Raw genomic sequence first — 21557 nt, forward strand, 5'->3', positions numbered from 1 at the left:
TGAAGAAGGTGCCCAAGATTAAATGCTCCATGAAAACAGTAACCAGCCACTGGCCTGATCTTGTGACGTATGCATTGGAATGGTTCCTTAAATTACCAGAACGATTACATTTTTGCCAGAAATGCAATGTGTACCTAGGCAGTTAAGTGGGCCAAATCAAACCCGAGGTCCAGCAAAGATTTCAGACTAGCAGCTAATTGGTGTAGCTGCTTTATGGAACAAAAGAGTTTACTGCTGTGACAGAAGCTGCTCAGAGTCTACCAAGAGACATCGATGCCAAAAGGGCCAATTTTCAATGGTTCATCATCAGAGAGCAACATAATCACGAGTACTAAATATGCCATCTTGCAACATGGATAAAGCACCCATGAAAATATGTCCAGTAGGAAACTGTGAAGTGGAAAGATTTGAAAATGGTTCTAGTGAAACTGACAGGACTTGGGAAGGTAAGATTCGTGATGGTACCAGCTTGCATGGCTGACAGAATGAAGTTTAAGTTAAGTTTATTTGTTAGTGTCACAAGTAGGCTTACGTTAACACTGCAATTAAGTTACTGTGAAAATCCCCTAGTCGCCACACTCTGGTGCCTGTTCGGATACACTGAGGGAGAATTTAGCATGGCCAATGCACCAAACCAGCACAACTTTCGAACTGTGGGAGGAAACCGGAGCACCCGGAGGAAACCCACGCAGACATGGGGAGCATGTGCAAGCTCTGCACAGATAGTGGCCCAAGCTGGGGATCAAACCCGGGTCCCTGGCACTGTGACGCAGCAGTGCTAACCACTGTAGTACCAAGCTGTCCAGAATGAAATGAAAGCCTGTGGTAATTTCCAAACATAAAACCTTGCTGAACATCATGTTCCCTCTAGAATCCATAGAATCCCTGCAGTGCAGAAGGAGGCCATTCGGCCTATCAAATCTGCACCGACCACAATCCCACCCAGGTCTTATCCACATAACCCCACATATTTATCCTGCTAATCCCACTGACACAGGGTCAGTTTCCCATGGCCAATCAACCTAATCCGCACATCTTTGGACAGGGTGCTTATGCATTGGACAACTAAAAGAACAAAGAACAAAGAACAATACAGCACAGGAACAGGCCCTTCGGCCCTCCAAGCCCGCGCCACTCTCTGGTCCAAACTATACCATTCTTTTGTATCCTCCATTCCCACTCCGTTCATGTGGCTATCTAGAGAAGTCTTAAATGTTCCCAGTGTGTCCGCCTCCACCATCTTGCCCGGCAGCGCATTCCAGGCCCCCACCACCCTCTGTGTAAAATACGTCCTTCTGATATCCGTGTTAAACCTCCGCCACCCCTCACCTTGAACCTATGACCCCTGTTGAATGGATGAGGATGGGGATGGAGTGAAGTTGTAGATTGATAATGTGTGGAGTAGGCATCCTGGTGGCATTATGTAATGAATGCTGTTGATTTGTGTGGGGCATATATTCAACAAGCATTAAGAAGGGAAAAAAGTGAGTAAAGTGAGTATTGGTGCATGAGATGGTGAGACTGAGGAATTGATAATAGGAAACAAGGAAATGGCAGAAGCTTTGAACAGGTATTTTGTGTTTGTCTTCACTGTGGAAGACACAAAAACAACTCAAGAATACTTGAAAGTCAAGAGATAAATGTGAGGGAGGAACTTAAAACAATCATTATCGTTGAGGGAAATAGTACTACAGAACTAATGGAACTAAATGCTAACAAGTTCCCAGGCCTGATGGCTTGCATCCTCGGACCTTAAAAGAATTGTCTGCAGAGATAATAAATACATTGGTTGTGATCTTCCAAAATTCCCTCGGTTCTGGAAAAATGCCAGTGGATGGAAAAATCACTGAGGTAACACCTCTAGTAAAGAAAGGAGGGAGACAGAAAGCAGGCTAGTTAACCTAACCTCTGCCATTGGAAAAATGCTAGAATCCATTATTAAGGAGGTAACAGCAGGAGATTTAGAAAATCATAATACAGTCAGTTAGGGTTCCCATGGTTTTGTGAAAGGCGAATCTTGTTTGACTAATTTATTACAGTTCTTTGAGGAAATAATGAGCACAATGTATAAAGGGAGATCTATAGATGTGGTGTACTTGGATTTCCAAAAGGTATTTGATAAAATGCCACATCAAAGATTCCTACACAAAATAAGAGCTATGGTGTAGGTGTAACATATTAGTGTGGATAGAAGATTGGTTAGCTAAGGAAGTAAAACATAGGGATAAATAGGTCATTTTCAGGTTACCAAGCTGTTACTCGTAGAGTAACGCAAAAATCAGTGCTGGCCCTCAACTGTTTACAATCTATATCCGTGAGTTGGATTAAGGAACAAAACATGCAGTGGCTAAGTTTGCTGATGAGACAAAGCTGGATGGGAAAGTAAGTTTTCAAGAGGACACAAAGGGTAGGATTTTCTGGCTGCGTTCGCCCCGAAACCAGAAAATCCCACCCAAGGTCAACAGACCTTTCCATGGTCTGCCCCTCGCCCGCTTTGATTCCCGTGGCAGGCAGAATGGGCAAATTTGTGCCACAGAGTATGCAAAAGGATTTAGATAGCAACCAAAGGATTGCCATGTGGAATAATATGGGAAAATATGAACTTGTCTATTTTGGCAAGAAAAATAGAAAAGCAATATGTCCTTTGAATGGAGAGAGACAGCAAAGCTCTATAGTGCAGAGGGATCTGGATGTCCTAGGACATGAATCACAAAAAGCTGATATGTAGGTGCAGCAAGGCAAGTAGAATGTTAGCCTTTATTGCAGGGGATTTAGGTATAAAAGTAGAAAAGTATTGCTGTAGCTATCCAAGGCATAATTAGACCACACCTGGAGTACTGCATACAGATTTGGCCCCCTTACTTAAGAAAGGATATCATTGCATTAGACACAGTTCAGAGTAGGTTCACTCATCTGATTCCTGGGAGGAAGGGGTTGTCAGATGAGGAAAGGTTGAGCAGGTTGGGCTGATACTCATGGGAGTTTAGAAGAACGAGAGGTGACCTTATTGAATGGAGGGGGATTTTATGGCCTCGTTCGTCCCGAAACCATAAATTCCCACCCGAGGTCAACGGACCTTTCCATGAGCTGCCTCCCTCACCCGCTCTGATTCCATGGTGGGTGGGGCGGTAGATTTCTGGCCACAAAGTCTTGAGTCGATTGTCAAGGTGGATGCTGAGAAGATGTTTTCCCCTTGTGTGGTAGTCTGGAACTAGGGGGACACAGTTTACAAATTAGCAGCCTCGTGTTTAAGACTGAAGTGAGGAGATTTTCTTTTTCTCAGAGGGTCATTAGTTTGTGGAAGCCGGGTCACTGAATATATTCAGGGCTGTATTAGATAGAGTTTTGATCAACAGGATAGTCAAGGGTTGTGGGGAACAGGCAGGAAACTGCAGTTGAAGCCACAATCAGATCGGCCATGATCTCATCAAATGGCAAAGGAGGCTTGAGGAGCTGAATGGCCTACCCCTGTTCCTAATTTTTTGTATACTTCTACATACAGATGTCTTATAACCAAAGATATCAAAGAATACCTGCAAAGAAATAGCATCCACTTTGTAGTTAAAGCAGGGGTTCTAATGTGTGTCATTCAACCTTTGGATCTGTGGAGGCTTTAGAGAAAGTACAGACAAGATTTACCAGGATGTTCCTGGTATGGAGGGTATTAGTTGTGAGGAGAGATTGAATAAACTGGGATTGTTCTCCCTGGAAAGACGGAGGCTGAGGGGCTACCTGATAGAAGTTTATAAAATTATGAGGGATATAGATAGGGAGAACAGTTGGAAGCGTTTTTCCAGGGCAGAAATGACAATTACAAGGGGGCACAAGTTCAAGACAAGGGGGGAAAGGTTCAGTGGAGATGTGCGGAGGATGTCTTTTACACAGAGGGTGGTGGGGGCAGTGAGGTGGTTGAGGCAGATACGTTAGCGACGTTCAAGACTTATCTGGATAGACACATGAACAGATGGGAAGCGGTTGGTCTAGATAGGGCAACGTGATGGGTGCAGGCTTGGAGGGCCGAAGGGCCTGTTCCTGTGCTGCACTGTTCTTTGCTCTTTGTTCTTTGTAATGTGCCTCAACAAGCCACTCAAGGATCGTGTTCATGCCAAATCGAATAGGTGGATAGTTAACTGAGAAAAATCCTTTGCAGAGTGGAAATATGCACGCTGTCCCACTTGACATTTTGTGTGGTCTCATTACTGAATCATGGGATGCTAACAGTGCACAAAGTGTCATCAGATCATTCAAAAAATGCAGAACACCCCATTCAGTGGATGGAGAGGGAAATGATTTGTTGTGGAACCACATCCAGAATACTGTGTGATCCAGAGCGGGATGCTTACAATGTCATAGCCAAAATGACTCAGAATGAATTTGATGAACTCTTCATGCCAGATGGCAAGGACAATGGGCACGATCTTACCTGCCGTTCATGCCACGCTCCCGCTGCAGCGAGGTTGGAGAATTTGGCGCCCAGCCAAACCTCCGTTCACCGCAGCACGATGGGAAAATCCCGTCGGCATGAACAATAATAACATTCTGGCCTATGAAATTGATAGTTTTAAGATGCTTTAGTTGTGGTTAAAGCTTTGTAGAATTAATTAATTCAATGAACCATGCCACATTAATTTAATCTGAATTACCAGTATTATGTTTTTGCGAACTATGGTCGTAATAATTACGTTGATTGTTTAATCATACAATCAGTGATTGATGACAATTAGTCATTGCTTATTGAAAATTGAAATATTAAAATAGTTTAACTTTAAAGAAGGGCTCATTATAATAACTGATCCGGGAAAACTGGACTTTACTGATTTATGAAGGCCCATTGTTAGTTCATGTACAGATAGGAATTCCCTTCTCAATGAATTCACAAACCTGCTGAAAACAGGCCTTATACATGAACATATGTTGCCACACTCATGCGGCTTGTATTTTCTGATCATAGAAACATAGAAACTAGAAGCAGGAGTTGGCCATTCGGCCCTTTGAGCCTGCTCTGCCATTCATTTGATCATGGCGGATCATCAAATTCAATATCCTGATCCCCGCCTCCCCCCCATATCCCGTGATCCCGTTAGCCCCAAGAGCTATATCTAATTCCTTCTTGAAATCAGACAGCCTTTTGGCCTCAACTACTTTCTGTGGTAGTGAATTCCACACATTCACCACCCTCTGGGTGAAGAAATTTCTCCTCACCTCAGTTTTAAAGGGTTTACCCCTTATCCTCAAACTATGACTTCTAGTTCTGGACTCCCCCACCATTGGGAACAGGAATCTACCCTGTCTAACCCTGTTAAAATGTTATAAGTGCCCTACGGATCTGAAAAGCATCTTCAACTTCCCAGTGCCTAGTTTGGTACAGTATGTACGCGCCAAATCTTAACACTTATTCTTGTCCCAATCCTGAAAAGCAAACTCAACTGGGTAGAAATTTATCCCTGTGGGTGGCACAAAATGGACAGTTTCAGATCAGTCCCTTTTCATATACAATGTTTGATATTTAACTCTATTGCAATTAACTGAATAACAGGTACTGTGTATGAGAAACAGGTATTTGTTCAGAGACTGCCTGTTTTGTGACATTGTTGGAGATTAGTTTCTAGCCCCATATCATTTCAAAAGTTATCACTTTGTTTATCAATGGTTTTGTGTCTACAAATTATATTTGGCCTTTCTTGCTTCACATTTCAAATGCCCTTTACTGCAAATTCTATAAAATCTAAATCTCTAATTCTTCTTGCTTGCATATGTGCCATGGGTACTGTTTGTCAGAAGATAGTCTGCTCTAATCCAAGAGGTAAAACCCAAATGCTCAAGAACAACTTTCAGAATACGTTGACAAAAGCATTGATATTTTTAATAGCAATGTGTCAATTTGAGCTCTTTGCTATTTAAAATATTTTTCTCCTGTTAATCCTGCAACTGCAGATCTCCTTGCATAGTGCATCAATCTGAAGCAAAAGTATGAGCAGCCAACCTGCTCCCTGACTTGGCTCTGTGTTCTTTCTGTTCTGGGTGTAAACAGGGGTGTGAGCGCAACTTAAAATGACTGGATCCTTAATTTGCTAATTTCCTCTGCCCGCCTCTGGGTTTCAGCATCCCTCCATCCCCCAGCTTTCGATTCAATCAAATGTTTTCATTTCTCAACAACATAGTGGGCTTCCCACATCGTAGACATAGACATGGTGGCGTGTCTGCTGGTGAGTTGCATGTGCCAGATTCTCCCGCAAGATGTCATGTGCTATTGATAGATCCATGAGATGTCTTTAGACTGTTCCTGTCATGGTGGCATAATGTTGAATGTTGTGTGAAAAGATGTGAGTGTGGGGAAGTGAATGAAGTAATTGTGAGGGGAACAGCAGTTAAAGGATGTGGCAGTAGCTGTGTGAGGAGATGGAGTGCAGCATGCTGCACTGATTGAAGGGGAATGAAAGAAAGTGGTGGGGATGTGGCTTGAATAGTGGGGCTAAAGAATTGCAGGGCTCAGCAGAGAGTAACACATGAGAATTAGGGATCCCAGCTCTGCAATCCTAGTCAGATCATTAACCTCCTTTCCACATTGCAGTCAGAACGCATGGGTAGGAGGGGTGGGTGGGAGGAGTGTGTTATTTCCCCCTCAAACCCCCGAAAAGGAAGAGTATTTCCCTCTTCTAATGTAGCTCTTGCACCAGGACCTCCAAAGCAGGATCAGGGACCCTGAGGGCCTTGACAGCACCCGCTCTTTTCACTTTAACTTTTGCAAGGCCTGTGGACATCTTACTGGCTGCCATCGTGTCAGGAAAACCTGCTTTATGCAACTTTCCTAGTTCGTGCAAACTGCAGTTCCGCAGCATGAATAGCACTGGAGGTTCGCCTACTGCAACCAAAAGAATAATGGAATGAAAATTGCACATTTAATTGTTCCACACACAATTCCTCCCCCCCCCCCCCCGCCCTCCCAATTTCTGAAGGTGCACTGCGCTTAATGTGGCTATTAAATACTGAGGTGCAGAGAGATTGTCAAGGTTTGCTGATGCCACTGATATAACAATATACTTCATTCAATTGTTATTCATTCGTGGAATATTTTGTTCCACAACTGCCTTATTAATATTGCTAATAATACTTAAAATTATCTAGAACTATTTAGAACCAATTATGAAGTTTGGAAGCTGTTTTCTTTTAGTATCTAATGTTGAGCTCAAAATTAAAATTTGAATAGTGCTCTAGTGCCTCTGTTATTTTTAGAAACCGTTTGTGTAACAACTAGCAGAAAGGAAAGCCTGCATTACATGTCTCTTTGAACTTTCCTTTCTATGGATCCCACGGAAAATCTGGCCAGTATTAATAGGTGATCACATAAATCTTTAAGCTTTTGATAAAATGGAAAGAATAATGAAATTCTAGGAAAGAAGCAAAATAATACCTTGATCTTGAAGCTTTTTCGCTCACAAAGTCTGCACCTGACAAGTACACGCAATAACTGTCTGTAGTAATAATAGGCTTCACAATGGTGCTCTGAACATTGAAACTTTTTGTCAGGGGCAGTTTTCTGAATGAAATATGAAACCAGCGAATGGTGAGTGCGTTTTCAAAGACCACAGAGGACCCTTATTACCGTGGTGCATATGGCATTTATTATATTTTATTTTCCTTTCTTTAATTTAATACCATCTGTAGATAGGGGTCAAATAAAGTGGTGCAAATGTGTTTACCTTTATAAAGATCTGTGTTTGTTCAGTATTCGTTATTATAGGTCAGCTATTCCAATTAGGTGTGTGATTCTTTTTGAATTGGCAATCCAACTGGAATGACAGGAAAACCATGTTAAACTAGGGCAGGAGGTACAAAGGGCAATAAAATGGGCAACTTTACCTTTAGAAATGGAATTGCATTTTTGAAACTAAATTATCCACATATCTATGACTGAATCCTTTTGTAATATTTGCAAGTTGATGGGTGCACAAGGTGGTTTGGATGTGCTGGAAGACAAAAGTGGTCACTCTTCACTTATAGCCACATTTCACTTATAGCCACATTTCACAGGCACTTCATTGAGCACTGACATACATGTGGGAGCTGCCACAAACTCTGAAAGACACAATCTCAAGCACCATGCGCAACCATTTCCTTTTTTGCACAAATTGGATGAGAAATTGAATATTGTCACTCCTGCTTTTGGGAGTTAATTCATCTTTCTTTCCAGGTAGACAAATATCAGGTCAGAGTTTTCCGTGCCCGATCACCCCTTGAAGTGTGCTGGCGGTCATATTGAAGTTGGGGGACTCCTTGTTGTGCAGGGTACATAGCTGAAACAAGCATTGGGCACTGTGTCTGTGCAGATTGATGCCCTTGTGCCAATTGTTAGGACCATTATAGAAATTGTGCATCAAAGGAGTGGAGTTAATAACAACAAAAACGGATTTTATATTGTGCATTCAATATAATGAAATATCCCCAGGTTTTTCACAGAAATGTTAGAAAATAAAGTATGACGCAATTACTAAAGAAACTATTTAGTCAGATGAACAAAAGCTCAGCAGGTAGATAGGTTTTATAGGGTGCCACAAAGGAGGAAAGTGAGATGGAGGCAGAGGGATCTGAGGAAGCATACTCTCCAGCTTAAGAGTTGAGCAACTAAAAACATGGCCAGCAATGGTAGAACAACTATAATTGGGAATGCACACGAGGCCAGAATTAGAGGAGTGCAGGTATCTTGGAGGGTGTGGGTCTGGAGGAGATAGGGAAGGGCAAAGCCATGGAGGGATTTGAAAGCAAGGATGAAAATTCTAACTTCAAGATGTTGCTTGATTGGGGGCCAGTGAGTAAGACTGAACACTGGGTGATGGGTGATCGGGCACGGAAAACTCTGACCTGATATTTGTCTACCTGGAAAGAAAGATGAATTAACTCCCAAAAGCAGGAGTGACAATATTCAATTTCTCATCCAATTTGTGCAAAAAAGGAAATGGTTGCGCACGGTGCTTGAGATTGTGTCTTTCAGAGTTTGTGGCAGTTCCCACATGTATGTCAGTGCTCAATGAAGGGCATGTGAAATGTGGCTATAAGGTCTTCAGCATCCTAATGAGTGATCCATAAAGGGACTGCTGGAAGCCATCTGCAAAAGGACTTTGGGGTATTTTCAACAATTCTATTTCTGCGGAGAGAGGAACACAAGGAGACAAGAATTAGAAGCAGGAATAGATGATATGGCCTATTGTGCCTGCTCTGCCATTCAATACAGTCATGATTGATCTTAGACTTCAACTCCAATGTTCTGCTTTTCCCCATAACTCCTGATTCCCTGAGAAACCAAAAATCTCTCTATCTCAACCTTGAAAGAATTCAACAATGGAACATCCACAATCCTCTGGAGTAGAGGATTTCAAAGATTCATAGGCCTCTGAGTGAAGTAATTTCTCTTCATGTCAGTCCAAAATAATCGATTCTTTACCCTGAGATGGTGCCCCCCGCTGCACGCGCCCCCCCCCTCCCCCCGCCCCGCCCACCCCCCGGTGTTTTAGATTTCTCGCCAGTGGAAAGAATCTCTCACTATTACCCTATCAAGCCTCTTCAGAATCTTATATGTTTCAATGCGATTGCCTCTCATTCCCCTAAACTCCGGAGAATATAGGCCCAATTTATTCATCCTTTCATCATAGGACAAGCATCTCATCCCAGGGACCAATTTAGTGAACCTTTGTTGTGCTGCTTCCAATGCAAGTATATCCTTCATTAAATGTGAAGACAAAAATTACGCACAATATTCCAGGTGTAGTTTCACCAAAGCCTTGTACAATTATGGCAAGACTTCTTTATTCCTGTACTCCAATCCCCTTGCAATAAAAACCAACATGCCATATGCCTTCCCAATTGCTTACTGTATCTGCATGCCTAACTTTCTGTGTTCCTTATATGAGTATAGCCAAGTCATTTTGAACATCATCATTTATAAGTTTCACACTATTCAAACAATATCCTATTTTTCTTTTCTTACAACAAAAGTGAATAATTTCATCTCCACATCATACACCATCTGCCAATTCACTTAACATGTCTATATCTCTTTGCAGTCACTCTGTGTCTTCCCCACAGCTTACCTTTCCACATAACTTTGTATTGTCAGCAAACTTAGATATAGTCCTTGGGTTAGGGTTGCCAAGTTGGGAGATTTCCTGACTCAGCGAACCAGATCAGATTTCCAGTAGGCGGGGGTAGTGAGGAAGTGGTTTGGGCTGAAAAATAAACCAGGATTGGTGACCCTGGTGCAAATGTACAGGCCGCTGGATGGAGAGGTGGGTTGGGTGTAAGGCCTGCCTCTGTGCTCCAACACTGGTTAAATAAAAACAAGCATAATTCATACTTCATCAGTCACCCCTCCTTACCCCTGGCATACACCCCATGTCCACCCATGCTGACCCATGCACCCCACCAACCCCGCATGACCCTCAGACCTGCCAACTTAGTGCCAACTCATGCCATGCCCCTCCACCCATCACCCTTTGCCCTTACCCCTCCAAGCCAACTCACCCGGTATCCTTGGATAGTTCTTTGATAGCTTTTACACTTCCTTGACAGCTTTGATACTTCCTGGGCAGGTTTGATATCTTTGACAGATGAACAATTCTTTTACAGTTCCTTGAAAATGGGACAATTCTTTTCTAAGTGCGTTATTAAGACTTAATTATATTTTACAATATTTTCCTAATGACTAATGTCAAACTGACTGGCCTGTCGTTCCCTATTTTTTCTTTCCCTCCTTTATTGAAAAATTGTGTCACATTTGGTAAATTCCAACCTGATGGGACTACTCCAGAACCTAAGGAATTTTGGAAAATCATAGCCAGCACATCCATCATCTCTGCAGTTATCTTTTAGAACCATGGTGTGTAGGCCATCAGATCTTGGGAATTTGTCAGATTTTTGTCTCTTAGGTTTTCCCAATATATTTTCTCTGCTGTTGGTCACCTTAATTTCCTCATTCTTTTTACCCATTTGGTTACCCTCTATTTCTGGTGTGCAGTTTGTGGCTTCAGCTGTGAAAACAGGAACAAATATTTGTTCAATTCCTCTGCCATTTCCTTATTTTCCCATGATTATTTCTGTGCCTGATTCGTAGGCACCAATATTGACTTTAGTTACTCTCTTCCTTTTTATGTAGTTTTAAAAGCTCTTACAATCTGTTTTTATATTTTTGGGTGGCTTATTCCCCCTATTCTTTTTTTTCCTTTTTGTCAACTTTTTGGAAAGCAGGTGTGCTCTTTGGGGCTTCTAAAAGTTCCACTTACCCTCCCAGCCTGAATACCATCTCCTTGCTTTGCCAGGACCAACTTGAGGGTGACTCAACATAGTAGCTTACCAATATTCCTAAGGTCCTTCATTGCATCGGGATGTCCAATTACATTCATGGTTTGCTACTTTCATGCGGAGTAAAGCACAAGACCAAATTTTAATATATTTGCTGCAGAAAGAAGCACAGGTGAGATTCTCTGGCTGCGCCCGCTCTAAAACCGGAGAATCTCACCTGAGGTGAATTGGTCTTTGCATGGTTCACATCCCACACCCCCCGGCCCGCTTCTATTCCCGTGGCAGGTGGGATGGGGTAATTCCTCCCCACATGTTGAATTTCTTCCCCGCTCTGTCAATCTGCCTAAATTGCAGTGTGGAATATTGATATGAGAGCTGAGGAAGAATAAGCTGGTGGTAAGCTGCCTAGGCCCAAGTGCTCCTTTGGTGGCACATTTGAGATTATTGCAGCCGTTAAGGAGTAGCTTTTGTTCATTGCCTCTCATCCCCCCAAAAAACTGCAGCAACCAAGAAAAAGAACCAAGGCCACTGTTGTAAGGTTAACCTCACAATTCATGTGTGACCAAGTTTAAGCATTTGTGAAGTAGTTGAAAATTCTGCGATGGTTTGGTCATTGGTTAGAATGAGAATGTCTATGTATTAACCTCCAAATTATGCCAAATGGGTAAGCACTCAAACTTCATAGGGAATGAAATTGGTTGATGGGTGTAGCTTTACATTATGCCTGATTTCCTCTTCCAGAGCTATAAATCCGGCTGCCAATTTACTATCAGTCCACTTTGTGCTCCTGATGTTCACCCCAATTTAAGACTCAGATCCAAGTTTTCATTTTTGCAGGTAAAGCTTATCTAATAAATCCCTGCAATGCTGATTCATGACACAAAGGGCCCGAGTTTACCATTTTCATTCTAAGTGCCGAATCTGGGCGTAGTACAGATCCGACTTAGAAATCCGCTTTCAGGCACCCCCATACGCTCTCAGCCATCTCCAGTCCCATTCGCGCTGTGGGCGGGGCTTAGCACTGCCAGAATGATCGGAGCTCTGAACTGCGCATGCGCAGTTAGAAAAAAATTGGAAAAAGCGCGCCCATGTCAGATCGCTCCCGGGCAGCAGAAAGTGGAGAAAGTGGCTCGGGAAGGAAAAGTGGGAGTGACGGTGTATTTTGGGGTGGGGGGGTGCGCAGATGGATCTCTGGTGGGGTGCGACAAATGGATCTCTGGTGGGGATGCGGGGGGGTGCAGGAGGGTCTGCTACCACTCTGCGGGCGATCGGTAGGGGGGGAGGGGGCAGGGGTGGCAATTGGTCTGGGTAGTGGGGGTGGTGGATAAGGGGGACAGTGATGTGTGTGTGTCCCCCTTATTCACCCCCCCACTACCCAGACCGATCACCAGCCCTGCCCCCCTCCCCCCCACCAATCACCCACAGAGTGGCAGCAGACCCCCCTGCCCCCCACCAGAGATCCATCTGCCCCCCCACCAGAGATCCAGCTGCCCCCCTCCCCCCAAGATACATCTTACCCGCCTCCCTCCTCTCCCCCCCAAAGACAACGATCTGGCCTCACTCCCTCCCCCACCCACCCACCCCCCCAAGACAACGACATGGCCTCACTCCCTCCCCCCCCCCCCGAAGACAATGATCTGGCCTCACTCCCCCCCCCACAGAGAATGGTCTGGCTCACTTCCTCCCCCCCCCACCCAGACGACGATCTGGCCTCACGTTCCCCCCCCTCTCCGGCAACAAACTTGCCTCACTCCCCACCCCTCCAAAGAATGGTCTGGCCTCACTCCCCTTCCCCTCCAGAGGAATATCTGACCTGCCTCCCCCCCACCACCAGACAACGATCAGCCTTCCCCCCCCCCACCAGACAATGATTGGCCCTCCCCTCCCCCCCCCCCAGAGATACATCTGGCCCGCCTCCTCCTCCCCCCCACAACCAGACAACGATCTGACCTCACTCCCCTCCTCCGCCCTCCAACCAGAGAATGATCTGACCCGCCTCCCTCCTCCCCCCCACCACTGTTCTGAGCCAGAGAGCCATTGGAAACACTGAACGTGGCCCTTCAGAGGCTGGAGCACCCGACTCAGACTTTTATTCAGCAGGTCCCTAAAAGCACGGTTCCGGATCGGCAAATGTGGTGGTAAAGGGGGAAATGCTGATAGAGTTGGGCAGGCAGTTCATTAATTCAATTTAAATGCATGCAAATGCATTTAAATCGTCATTGCGCCCGATTTGGGCACGGAGCGATCCCCGCCATTCACGGGTCTCGGTAAAGTGGCGATCTGCACGGACGCGGGTGCAGATCGCGATAAAGGCCTCACACCCGACTTTACCGCGATTTCGAGCCCAAAAACGGGCACAAATTGTTGGTAAAATCGGGCCCTAAGTCATTATGTATCCTATTCTTATTGTTCTAGTGCACATTGACTATTCCATTGTATCTGTCCTGCGACCATATCCAAGATGACACAGCCACTGCTCCAATCTTCAACCATTCCATTTAACATTATTTTTATCTATAAGCTCCTCCATGACCCTGTCCTGCATTATCCACGCACTTCCTTCAGGCATACTTCTCCTCTAACTCCACTCCTTTTGTATACACACTATTCCTTTCTCTCCCCAGTTGGTGGTTCGTCTTTCAGGCTCCTTGTTCCTACTCTCCAGTTTTGCTTCCTCTGAACAACTCTACATCTCTCATCTTTTGAAACTCTCCTTTGCTATTTCATCCCACCCCCCCCCCCCCCGCCCCCCGCCCCCCCCCCCCCCCCCCCCGTTCACCATCTGTTTCCTAACCTATACTCTTCGATTTCCTTACTCCCCTCTGTAAAGTTTTTCAGCACATTTTTCACCATTAAAATCTTAAGTTGCTGCCATGCATGAAATTGAGCAAGGGGGTGGGACCAGGCAGAATGCTTTTTCAGAGAGCTAGTACTGACTTGATGGGCCGAATCTGTAAAGGTTCTGTGATTGTGTGAGATTAACAATATCCACGGATTGTGGTGCAATGTATCTATTGGGGCATTTTAACATGCATCAGTCCCTCCAACGTGCTCTCATGACCGAGGTGACGGGCATGAAACATGTTCCTGATGATACAACACCCAGAGATGTATGGGCAGATGGGAATCTGCCCTGAGAGACAATGATGGTCTCAGTTTCCACAATGCTGCCGATTCAGCACCAAGGCCAGTGTACAAGTCAACTTTAGAATGTAGAAGTCAACATAAGGACAACATCATTGGATTAGCCACATGAATTATTAGCAGTGAGCACCTAGCCCGGATTGGGCTTGTTATCAGCAACTCAGAAATAGTCACAGCATTGAACCATCTCTAAAGTGGGGCCCGCTTCCTACTTGTGGTTCATTTATTCAGAGAAGCAGGTTAAAATCAGGACGCGGTGGGAATGTAGCTGGATTTTGGGGTGCAGGTGGTTAGAAGAGGGAAATGGCTATGCTTTTATTTTGACTGTCAGGTATCCACGAGGTATAAGACCAGTTAAAAAGTGGGCCCCATGACTTCAAATCCCAGAATGGCCAAAGTGCAGAATTGAATTCAATCTATTCATTAATTTGAAGAACAATGCAGCAAAAAAAAAGAAAATGCTCACTGATTCTTTTTCATTAAAAGCCAACTGGATGCTTTCCGAACATCTGTAAAGGAGAGGAATTTCCAATCCCACCCAGTCTGCACATGACTTTTGTTCATATAATGCTGTTTGTTCTTCATGCTTTCTGAAGTGGTTAAGCAAGCTACTCAGTTATGTCAACAATTTCTCTCTAATCAATCCACCACTCTCTCCAGATAAGTAACATGCACCTCACTAATGTTGCCTAAATACTAACAATATTTAAATAAAGATGCAGACTTTCCCGGGTTAAACAGAAAAATGCTATTTTATCATTCATGGATGGCATGGTGGCACAGTGGTTAGCACTACTGCCTCACAGTGTCAGGGACCCGAGTTCGATTCCCACCTTTGGTCACTGTCTGTGCGGAGTCTGCACATTCTCCCCGTGTATGTATGGGTTTCCTCCATGTGCTCCGTTTTCCTCCCACAATCCAAAAGACATGCTGGTTAGGCGTATTGACCATGCTAAATTCTCGAACGGGTGCCGGAGTGTGGCAACTGGGGGATTTTCACAGTAACTTCTTTGCAATGTTAATGGAAGCCTACTTGTGACACTAATAAATAAACTTTAAAACTTAATTTATTTTTGTCATGAGAGAGTGTGTTAAATATGCTGTAAGGATTCTTTGCAGCTGTGAAGGATTCCATTGCCCAGATCTTTGATCATGTATGATTGTGCAGTCCAACATGTAGTGTGTGGTAATGTCAGTGTTATCTGCAATGAAGTTTCCAGTGTTAGGGCCCTTAAGGCCAACTGGAGTTCACTAAAATGTCTCATATTCTCATTAAAAAAACACACCTTTCCTGGAAAAACACATTGAACGGAGCTTTACTGCCCTCAGATACCTATTCTAGGTGTAAGACCCACTCTAAAGGACTGATTCCTAGATATATGTAGAGAGCTGCGCTTGCAGGCAGCATGGGCTTGGATACAGTGTTGTAGACCAGTATCCACACAGGGTTCCCTGCATGCATAAGTTTCCCATTGGGCTTGTGAGATGTGAAATAACCATAGTTTAAAGAGCAGAAAAACTTGAGCACAAATGTTCGTCACTTCAGTTAAAATCCCCATGAACACAACTAGGAATATGAGGAGTGGGGTGGGGGTTATGCTGGATCTGTGTAAATGTTGGTTCGGCTACAGCTAGAGTATTGTGTGCAGTTCAGGAATCCACATTATGGGATGAATATGACAGCACTGGAAAGGTTACAGAGATTTACCAGGATGTTGCCTGGGCTGGAGAGTTTTTGTTCTGAAGGGAAATTGGGATAGACTGGGATCGTTTTCCTTGGAGCATAGGAGACTAAGGGGGGGACATGAGTTAGATGTATAAAATTGTGAGGGGTATAGATAGAATAGACAGGAAGAAACTTTTCCCCTTGGTGGAGGAATCAATGACCAGGGGGCATAGGTTTAAGGTCAGGGGCAGGAACTTTTTCTCCCAGAGGGTAGTGGGAGCCTGGAATTCATTGCCTGAAAGGGTGGTGGAGGCAGAGACCCTCACAACATTTAAGAAGTATTTGGATATGCACTTGTGATGCCAAGGCATGCAAGACTATGGACCAAGTGCTGGAAAATGGCATTAGACTAGTTAGGTGGTTGTTTTTGAGTTGCACAGACGTGATGGGCCAAAGGGCCTTTCCTGTGCTGTAGACCTCTATGACTCTATTATTAACACTTGAATTAAGTAAAACTGGTCCCTATAGGCATCAAAGAATCATTCTGTTAGACAGGACTTCCCACAGGGGTCATTTCAAATTCTGGTAATCAAAAATGTTTTGATAGTGAAATAACGGAGGAATTCTCCGGCCACACTGGTCTAAAAGCCAGAAATTCCCGCCCAACCATCAATGGCGTTTCACATTCTCTGCAACCCACCCACTAGAATTCCTGTGCCGGGCGGCAAATATTTGAAGAGAAGTAGCAAATTCCATCATAGTTTCATTGTTCTTACGTGCTTCTAGTTTATTTTGTGTATTGGTGTATTGGTGTATTGGTGTTTGAAATTCAATGCACATAAAGGCGATCTTTATGGAGGAATTGTAAAGAAAACTGAAGTTCCAAATTTTTCACATGAATTGTGTGCTTTTTTTTCGTACTAACCTTATTGATCATAGCATTGAGATTACACAGTACAAAATACAGAGACCTGGATTTTGTAGTCAGTGGTCTTTTGGGGAAAACTGCCCACAAAGATCAAACAATCCCTGCAGCATGGTTTTCCCCTGTCCCCATGACAGTTTAAATTTGGCACCGCGTCAACGGCATGCAGTAACAGTAACGTCAGCAAGCAGGTAAGCAGCCAATCACATTGAAATAGTCACACTCAGCAAACCAGGAAGTTAAAAACATTAAAAAGCACCTTTTTTTTTAGATTGTGAAATAAATAATCATGATTGGATTGAAACTAAAATAAAAGTACCCATTTTTTAAAAAAAATTGAAATGAAGTGATGTTTTTATAACGTAATGGAGTAAGATGAACTCCTCATGGTCAGCGCATATGTTTAGCAGTAATTACGAGGGCGGCACAGTGGCACAGCGGTTAGCACTGCTGCCTCACAGTGCCAGGGACCCGGGTTCAATTCCGACCTTGGGTCACTGTCTGTGTGGAGTTTAAATGTTCTCCCTGTGTCTGCGTGGGTTTCCTCCAAAGATATAGTCAGGGTAAATTGCCCCTTAGTGTCAGGTGGACTAGCAGCTTGACATACGTGTGGTTACAGAATAGGGCCTCGGTGGGATTGTTGTCACTGCAGGCTTGATAGGCTGAATGGCCTCCTTCTGATTCTATTATTCTCATACTCCATTAAATAGTAACCAGCACCTCATTCAACAAGGTGCAACTCTTTCAAGGGATTTTACAATGAGACTAACAGCATAAGAATGGAAGTTCTCCTCAATTCAATTGATTTCCTATTGATTATCGTTTGGAACTGGGTACCACAAGAGCTTGCAAAAGTGTAAGGTCACGGGCAGTACATAATTCTGCACATGTGCAGAACCCTGAAGTTTGCTTTCAGTTTCAGTGCGGCGATGATAGCAAGTGCTGACAATTTTGCCGTCATTGCCAGGCCCAAATCCAGGCCAAAGTCTCTAATGTCTCCAGGGAACAGCAGGAACTGGGAGTTTCGAGATCACACCGAATTCAGTGGATACTTCCAACACTGCAGAAACAATCATCTTGAACCAGACTTTTGAGCTGAGGATCTCAGAACTTCAGGATAGCAGTGGCAGTTATCGTGAAGTGTTTTTCAAGGAGCTTGTCTTAACTCAACCAAACAAAAAGCCTTGTGTTTAATGCTCTGAGCTAACTTGTAATCAAGTTTTCAGCTGTCTTAATGCCTTATTTTATAGGCTGTCATGCACACTGAATTCCTTTGTCTGATCAAATAACCTTTTTAATGTCATACATTGTAGGATTTTTTTTGTCATGACATTGCGTGTCATAACAGGCTTTTTTAATGTTTCTTCCATGTCAAAGATGCTGCATATGATTAAAATAAGTCACTTAAAAAAAAGATGATCCTAATGAAATCAGACTGTTGTGCCCTCTGACACTTTACTTCATGTTCAGCTCTGTTCCTTGCTGCCACTTCATTCATATCCTCATTGTTATTTTCCTAGCATCATCACTCTTGCCCTCCTCAGCATTACCGCTACCATCCCACAGAAATTTGATTGGTATCAAAGTAAACTTCTTCAAAGTGCTTAATTGTGAGGTGTCACCAACATGCGTAATGCAATAAGACATCACTGTATTCCTGCCCAAATATCTTAAAGCTGAAAATCATTCAATCAGGACTGTGCCCTGTCTGCCCACCAGATTCAAAATAAATAACAAGTGACAAATTTCAAAGACAGCTGAGAAGGTTTCTTAATATTTGTTACACCGAAGTGCACAGTTATCTGAGGAAAGATGTAGTGGCATTGGAAGCAGTTCAGAGGAAGTTCACTGGATTGATTCTCGAAACGAGGGGTTTGTCGTATGAAGAGAGATTGCACAGTTTAGGCCTATACTCTCTGGAATTTAGAAGAATGAAGGGCGATCAAATTGAAGTATACAAGATGATGAAAGGTATGGATAAAGTAGACTTGGAGCGTATGCTTCCGCTGGTGGGGCATTCGAGGATGAGAGGTCACAGTCTTAGGATAAGGGATAGCAAATTTAAGACAGAGTTGAGGAGAAACTACTTTTCCCAAAGAGTTGTGAATCTGTGGAATTCGCTGCCCCAAAGTGCGGTGGATGCTGGGACAGTGAGTAAATTTAAGGAAGAGTTAGACAGATTGTTAATTGGTAATGGGTTGAACGGTTATGGGGAGTAGGCAGGAAAATAGGGATGAGGAGCATATCAGCCATGATCGAATGGCGGAACGGAGTTGATGGGCCAAATGGCCTAATTCTGCTCCTATATCTTATGAACTTATGAACTTATAACTGAACTCAAATTCTTAAGCGACGTGATCAAGAAAAGTCAGTGGATTTTAACCCAGGCTTAACATAAGGACATAAGAACATAAGAACATAAGAAATAGGAGCAGGAGTAGGCCATCTAGCCCCTCGAGCCTGCCCCACCATTCAATAAGATCATGGCTGATCTGATAGTGGTTTAGTTCCACTTACCCACCCGCTCCCCATACCCCTTAATTCCCTTATTGATCAGAAATCTATCTACCTGTGACTTAAACATATTTAACGAGGTAGCCTCCACTGCTTCAATGGGCAGAGAATTCCAGAGATTCACTACCCTCTGAGAGAAGAAGTTCCTCCTCAACTCTGTTCTAAACTGGCTCCCCCTTATTTTGAGGCTATGTCCTCTAGTTTTTGTTTCCTTTCTAAGTGGAAAGAATCTCTCTGCCTCTACCCTGTCTAGCCCCTTCATTATCTTATATGTCTCCACAAGATCTCCCCTCAGCCTTCTAAACTCCAACGAGTATAGGCTCAATCTACTCATTCTCTCCTCATAAGCTAACCCCCTCATCTCCAGTATCAACCTGGTGAACCTTCTCTGTACTCCCTCCAAGGCCAATATATCCTTCCGCAAATAAGGGGACCAAAATTGCACACAGTACTCTAGTTGTGGCCTCACCAGTACCTTGTACAATTGCAGCAAGACCTCCCTGCTTTTATACTCCATCCCTCTCGCGATAAAGGCCAACATTCCATTTGCCTTCTTGATCACCTGCTGCATCTGCAAACTGAGTTTTTGCGATTCATGCACAAGGACCCTAGGTCCCTCTGCACAGTAGCATGTTGTAATTTTTCACCATTTAAATAATAGTCCAATGGACAATGGACAATGGATTCATACTCATGTTATCCTTATATTTATAAGATTGACCAAGTAGCTACAAGGTTATTTTTGTAGTGTAAATATGTTTGGGGGACGTGATACTTACAGTATTCTTGCGTGAAGTGTAGCAGTGTCTTTGTTAGACTCTGTAATATTTTGGCCCTCATTTGTGCTCTTTATAGTGATGGTATCAGATGTCAATAAATAAACACAGTGGAACAGGTATATGGGTGGGGATAACCTACACTGAATCTCTCCCCTTCTGGCATTCCATTTCATTTTCTGGTCATGTTTTCAAACACCTGCCAGGTTCTTGTTTGCAATGTTTAAATGAGGCCACTGAGTTTGCATTAGAACAGATGGATATAAACCATCCCATATAAAATGGATATCCAGGATTGTTAAGGACAATGTTTATGAAAGTTCATATGCATTGGCTTTTTAAAGGCTTTTGCTGCTTTCTTACTTTTCTGATTGCATTATCAGATCTTTCCCAGGTAACTTAGAGAGTTTCTTGCCAATCTCCTGGACCATCCACAGTATTTCCACAACAGACGATCCCATGGGCATGAGCCTTCACAGATGTCTTTGGGAGAAATAAGTATGGAGAGGTGCAGTGATGGAATGCCAAACAGCTTAAACTGCACCAGAGACATATTTAAGAATTTGGATTTGCAAGCCTAAGATAGGTAGTCAAGTATTTGTAAGTAATTTTAAGGAAGTTTATTTGGTTTGTTAAGATGTAATGATTTGGATATGAGACAGTACCTAAATAGACATGAAAAGTATGCAACAGGCGGTTGGCACAAAGTGCGTTCATCTCAGTGGCTTGTGATAGCAGCATTCTGCCCTCCAGCTGAAGTGTTATTCCTCCATCTTCTTTGGTCCATCTTCTATCAGAAGAAGGTTGATTGCTTGACTCGCACTGTTGTCTGAGGAGGACTTCCCCCTGTCTCTGGGTACTACTTTATTTCTAGGGGTCGGCAGCATTCCTGGTGTCAATTACCCATTCAAATACTGCCTACAATGGATACAGAACTGATGCCAAGATGCCAGGGTGGTTACCTTGCCCCCTCTTCGTTACCTTGACCTGAGGTCACCGGGATACATAGGGCGCCGGAAGGCTTTCTGCTATTTGTTCAGGAATGGTCGCAGAGTCCAGTGACCTCAATGCAAGGAACACAATCTTTGACCTTCATCCCTACCTTATCTTGCTTGCATCCTTAGAATTTTGTCCTTTCATAGAAAGAGAGAGAATTAAATTAGTGACAGCTAGTTCCATGAAAATTATGTACAGTTCTATAAGACACCATTTCTTAAAGGTTTCCATTTCTTCTATAGTT

The sequence above is a fragment of the Mustelus asterias genome, chromosome 4 (genome assembly GCF_964213995.1).
Source record: "Mustelus asterias chromosome 4, sMusAst1.hap1.1, whole genome shotgun sequence".
Taxonomy (NCBI): domain Eukaryota; kingdom Metazoa; phylum Chordata; class Chondrichthyes; order Carcharhiniformes; family Triakidae; genus Mustelus; species Mustelus asterias.